This window comes from Hakea prostrata, chromosome 1 (assembly GCF_041222555.1).
Source record: "Hakea prostrata isolate BN-2017 chromosome 1, UWA_Hpros_2, whole genome shotgun sequence".
Classification (NCBI taxonomy): Eukaryota; Viridiplantae; Streptophyta; class Magnoliopsida; order Proteales; family Proteaceae; genus Hakea; species Hakea prostrata.
Genome location: NC_142600.1, coordinates 67,785,043 through 67,791,595, shown reverse-complemented (window position 1 = coordinate 67,791,595; position 6,553 = coordinate 67,785,043).

The window sequence follows — 6,553 nt, the reverse complement described above, 5'->3', positions numbered from 1 at the left end:
ACTGTCTTGGAACACTACCTTGTCATTTGAGAAAATCACATTACAATTTAAACTCTGAATAATTTTACTAACTGATAACAAATTCACAAATGATGATGTCACAAATAATGCATCAATCTTGGTTGAAAATATGTTCAATTTCCCTTGACCTTGGATTGGGACAGTAGTACCATTAAAAACAATAATAGGAGGATAAGATTGTAATTTATTAGTGCTCAAATCAGATAAAAAATTGGTAAATCGACACATATTGTCGGTAGCACCAGAATCTACTATGAATGAATTCTGAAAAGTAGAGAGAGCAAGAGTAGTACCATGAGACTGAATGAAATTCTGCACTAAAGATACACCATGTTATGAATGTAACTTTTTCAAGAGAGTGTTGTATTCCTAAAAAACTTGCCATGGGAAGATCTCTGTACGAACATATAATATCAAATATCAATGGAACAAAATCTCCTTAATCCTTTACCTTCATTGAGTCTGGAATGCCCAAAAATCATAAGACCACTTCATCTCATACATAACACCTTCCCATAAAATCCTGTGGAAATTTCTCTTTATGTCCTTTCTCCAATCATTTTTTTTTAAACTTTTGATTGTAATCATTACATCACACATTCACACTAAAGACAAAAAAATGAAGGAAAAAAAAGAGGAAATTTTCAAAAGATACCTTTGTCAACGATCCTCCCCGCTGATTGAAAATATATATATATATATATATATATATATATATATATATATATATATATTAATTGATAGCAGCAGAAGAAAAAAAATCGGCAACCGTGATCCAAACTCGAATCCCACCACTAATCTTCCTTTTTTTATCCAATCAAAGCACAATAAAGAAGAAGAAGAAAAAAAGGATAAAAAAAACTTCACAAGTACTTTCAATCAATCCGTTGAAAGAAAGGCGATTCAAGGATTCAAAATCCAAATTTGTACGGAGAAATCAAGTTCAATCAATTCATGGAAGTCTTCCCTGTTCTCTTGGCACCTATCTTCATCTTTGCACACCTCCGACGACGATCACCAAACCTTGCTTTGATACCATGTTAAATTTAACATAAGCATTAACACACAAGAACCCAACAATTAACGTGGTTCGGCATTCATTGTGAAGCTTGCATCCACAGCAAGAAAGCCCCCAATCAACTTACTTAATTATGGGGTGATGTTTCATTATCTTTAAATAGAAGAAGAAAAAAAAAAAAAAGAGAGTAAGAGTTCTATAAGAAGTTAAATTCTAATATGACTCTCCTCGTGTCTCCCACTTAGTCTCCTTTAGTTGGGAGCTAGCCATTCATAGAATGATCTAATAGTCCTTATCAGCCCACGCTAGATAGTCCATATAAGAGTTGTAGTAATCATATATTACATATATCTGACTTAAATAAGAAAATCAAATCAAAGTGTAATACAATCAACGGAGCCCATCTTATGTAAAATATTATATTAATATTCTAACAAAAAAGAGTTAATTAAAAGTATTTTAATTATTATAGATCACCCCACACAGTGTATTAGAGGACGTCAAATCTTTTGCTTGATATACGGAGGAAAATGCAAATCCATACATATAAGGAAGTCGGTGTTTTCTCATTTGCAGAACTTCTTGTTTGGCCCTTTTCTATAGGTTCGAAATGGCTTCTTTAATTGGAAATTAATTTCGTGGTCTCTAATTTCCCTCTTTGGCAGTTGTTTTTATCAAAACAAAAAATGTTTGGTCCTCTGTATCTCTTTGTAACTATCCAAACCACAAACGATTTAGCTAATATCCTTTTTTCTAGAACAATTGGATGTAAAAGCCAATCCTACTCCAAGACTACAAGTTGTTAGTTAATTGTGCTCCTGTCTTTCTTAATGAAGTTTATTATTCTCATAAATAAATAAATAAAATACAAATTATTACATATAGCTTCATGAATAAGTAGTCGAATAAAATTCAAGGGTGCAAGTTTTGTCTACAAACCTGTGCTTACCCAATCCACTAGCTAGTACAAGGTCAAAATGTCTTTAGGGCTTATGGGTAAGTAACATCAGGGTTTCTCTTTTGTGCGATAGGGTTTCTCTCTCTGTCTTCATCTCTGTTTATGGTGTATTTTCTCATTATTCAAGATGAAAACTTGAGGGGTTTTTGATGGGATTTTGAATCTTGGTTGTGAGGTTATTGTTGTACACGGGTTGGTTGTTCTATTCTATACTTTTTTTTGACCCTTTGTAGTGCATTTGAGCTCGATCCTGTGCTCTGGAGATGTAGGAATGATGAAGCTAAACTCCGTTAACAAATTGCTTTGTATTTTTTTTTTTGTTCTTATATTTTCTTTCATTCAATTCCCTGATCTAGAAACATAAGGTGTCTGGTCCAACACCAATCCTATATTTACAGCTAGTTTATCCACCATGATTAAGAGAATTTTTCTTTCACATAATAAAGATATATACGTATAGTAATATCTATAATCATATCATATATATGATCTGAAAAAAAGAGCTCGCCTACCTTCTCTTAGCCTTGAAATTACTGAACAAGGAGGAGTTATTAAGAAAACAGGGTTTGTGCTTGCCTAGTTGGTTGGGTTTGCAATAAGGTTTGCTCTTATCCCAACCTGAAGTTAGGTTGGATTGGGCTTGAGTTCAGCTAAGGAAACCTAGAATTGAGCTTGAGTTCTGAATACTTGACCCCAGAATTGGCAAAAATTTCACAATATAATTGCATGGGAATGTGTGAAGGGTTGATCAATAAATTTCAGTTGTTGGACCTGCTTTTGGCTTGAGGGTATGTTCTTGGTTCACTTGTCTTGAAGTGGTGCCATTCTTTATTGATGGTTGGACCATGCAGGGGTTAATTTTAGAATTGTTATGCAATTTAGGGTTTTCTGAGTTATGGTTGAGCTCTCTGTCTTCTCTCTCTCTCTCTTCTCTCGTCTCTGTGTGCTAGTTCTATTGCAAGGTTTAGGTTGTAATCTTAGGGTTTTCTCATGGAGGTTTTCATATGGGGGGTTTGATCTAAGGTGTTAGATTTGTAGGGTACACAAGTTTTTTTTTTTTTTTGGAATAAAGGTGTGTAGTATTAATAGATAAAAGGAGTAGTTACAAACGGTAATAGATATGGCTGCACAAGTTATTGTGGTAAATTGTAGAGTTCAAGATCTTCTATAGTGCATTTGAGCTTGTTCTGAGCTCTAGAGATGTAGGCCTCATAGCTGAACTCCGTTATCAAGTTTTTGGTGTTTTTATTCTTCTTTTCTTCTTCTTCTCCATATTTGGTTCCTTGTTGGATTGTGAGGTGATCGACCCAACAGAATGGTTCCATATTGGAATGTCGAATGGTCTGGTTCCTTAGCAGGTTTGGTCACGTAGTATTAAGACTATATTTAGACCAATAACACTTCAGCCAAATTTGACTAATGTGGTCTTTTAGTGGCACTCAATTGGGTCCAAAAGCCCGAAACAAGAACAATAGGAGTTTCTCTTGGAAATAAGAGTTTGATCATACATAAATGTAGTTTGCATTTGCTTCAAGAAATAGTTTCTCCAGCTCAGAATCTTCCTCTTTTGTAGCCATGTGAAAAGTTTTATGTCCTTTATTAGTCCTCTAAGTTGTGGATCCTTTTCTAAAATTTACAATTTCAAAATGACTTTGTTGAGCAACTTAATGTAAATCATTTCCTATTTGTAAAGGATAAATTTGAATTCAGAGGCTTGTCCAATTTACACCATTGAAATGAGGAATCCTAATCAAGCTAAGAGAATACTGATGCTTCGTGGATCCAAGGGATTGTTAAAGAAGGTGTTGGTATTAATCTCTGAGATGATCACGACCATCCCTTATCTATGTTCTCTTGTGATATTAAATGAGGGCAGACTTGAATGTTGTGCATTAAATGCGTAACACCTACTGCCAACTGTCGAGATTAAAATCTCAAACGAGACTTTGATCTCAACTGTTGGCAGCACAGTTAATGCGCATCACTGAAGTTGAACCCTATTAAATGTGGACAAATTGTGTGAAGTAAATCTATGGCTATTGGATCTGATTTGTTCCAAGCTTCATGACTAGGTCTTTTGAAGCTTTTAGTTGAATCGAATAACTAAAACTTGGTACAACAACTTAATGTGGAAAATATTTGAAGATTGGTTGTTGTGCTATCTATCAAATTTATTTGTTTGGAAGATTTTTGACTATTGTAAGTTCTTGTCTCGACTTTAATTCTATGGTTGACTCCTTGCTACTCTTTCAGTTGAATTGTCAAAGTTAATTTTTAATTTTTCATCTGTCTTAAGACAGATGCCCATTCTTATCCCTAAAATGCAAAAAAAAAACAAAGACAGACGCCCATTAGATTCGACTCTCATAGAAGCATACATAATATCCCATCCCCAAACGCCCATTAGATTCGACTCTCGCAAAGGCATATGTAATATCCCATCCCTATATATATAATATAGAGTAAATTACAAATTGCACTACACTCTTTATTGAGGTTTAAACTTTAAGTTGCACTCTTTAGTGTCCTAAATTACAGACTGCACATTCTCAAAATTACAAGTTGCTTGCTCATCACTTTCCATCCAAGATTCTGTTAAGTTATGAAGGAAATGTCTATATTATCCCATTATGTATAATGATCAATCTATCCCATTTAAACTCTGTCACATCCAATCCTTAGGTGGGTGAAGGGGTTCACCCATTTTCTACCTACACCTCACCAGACCACCTCTGCAGAAAACCACCCCAACCCTCCCCTGCTGGTGACCACCACCCACACTGTCCTGTCGGAAAATTCATCTCCCTCTCTATCTCTCTCTCGCTCTGCAACTCTCCCTCTTAGTGCTGTTACCATCTTCGTATTTGGTATTGCTATCATATTTGTTGCTGAGATGTCTATGGCAACTTCGATGATGACTGCTGCTTCTGTGATGGTGGTTGTGTGTTGGCAGCGGAGTGGTAGTATAACACACTCATAAAGATATACTTCATAAGAAATAGGGTTGGATAAAAACTATAACTGTACTAAGAACAAAGAAGCTTCACATACAGCTGAGGTGTTGCAACACCTTTTGTTTCTTAAAGGCTCTCTTTCTCTTTCTACCTTAGAATTTCATTACAAATGGCGGTGGGATTCATTTCTATTTCTAAGGAATACAAACCGACAAAGATGAATAAAATAATAATTTATTGCTTTCGGTAATCTTCTATACTCTTCTTCTACATTCTTCAAATTTCTTATCTTCTTCGGATTTCTACATTCTTCTTCAGTTTTCCACTCTCTTCTACAGGTTTCTACAATGTTTATTTGAATTTCTACTATCTTCCTCAAAATTCTACAACTTTATTTGGAATGCTATACTCTTCTTCAAAGTTCTTCTCCTTTTTTCAAAATTCTACAACATTCTTCAAACTTCTACAACTTTCTTCAAGATTCTTCATCTTTCTTTAGAGTTCTACAAGTTTCTTCAAGGTTCTTCTATTTTCTTCTACGGCTTTCTTCAAAGTTCTTCTTCTTTCTTCAAGATTCTATACACTTCTTCAATCTTCTTCTTGTTTCTTCAAAGTTCTTTGACTTTCTGACATCATCACTGACATCATCCTTGCTAGGTGTCAAGTTTCTTCAACTTTCACAATTCGGTTTGAACTTTAACACTGTGCTTACATCGCTTTGACCCTTCCTCTACTTAGTCATCAAAAGATCTCCAGTGCCTCTTTTGAGTGTCTACTTCGTCTGATGCCATGGATGTTAATGCAACAGTAGAGAAGTTAGGGTTTTGACATTTAGGTAACTGAAATAACAATGTAAGAGGTATAGGGGAACAAAATTGCAGTCTTGAGTCTCCGATGTGACAAAACAGGCTAGAATTGAATCATTCAGAGGCACATGACACTTATCCCTAAATTTGGGAATCTCATCCTTTGAGGCTTGTACAGTTGTAATGGGGAGAGAGAGAAATCGTCTGATACTCATGAATGCGGCCAAGTAAAATCTGAAGATTAAACAAGCGATTGCACGACATAGAGGAAGAATTTCCTATTGCTTTGTATTATTTTATCCAGCAGAAGAAAACTAGATCTAAATGTTGTTATTGCGAAAGACAAACTGAGATACTTTGTTCGTGATAGAAATTTTATGTTTACTTTTTGAATCATGATCTTTAGTGTAAAACTTATAACAAATGTATACAATTCAGACATCAAACAATTAGAGAAAGGGGAGAGGGAGGGGCTGATTCCAGTCAGGATCTTAATTCCATTGCTACCTCTGTCGAATGGGTATTTTCCTCACCCAACACCACACCGCACTTCTTCAGATCAACACTAGATCAACAAATCGGACAAATTGGCGTCTTTAATACCCAAGAATTGACGCATTAAGCATGGAAGCTGTTTTTGCAAATGGATAGTAATCTGCATTTATATAATTGATAGAGAGAGGAGAGGGATTTTTTCGGCAGGACGGTGAGGGCTGTGGTCATCGGCAAGGGAGGGTTGGGGTGGTTTTAGGCGGTAGTGATCCAGTCAGGTGTAGGTAGAAGATGTGTGAATGGA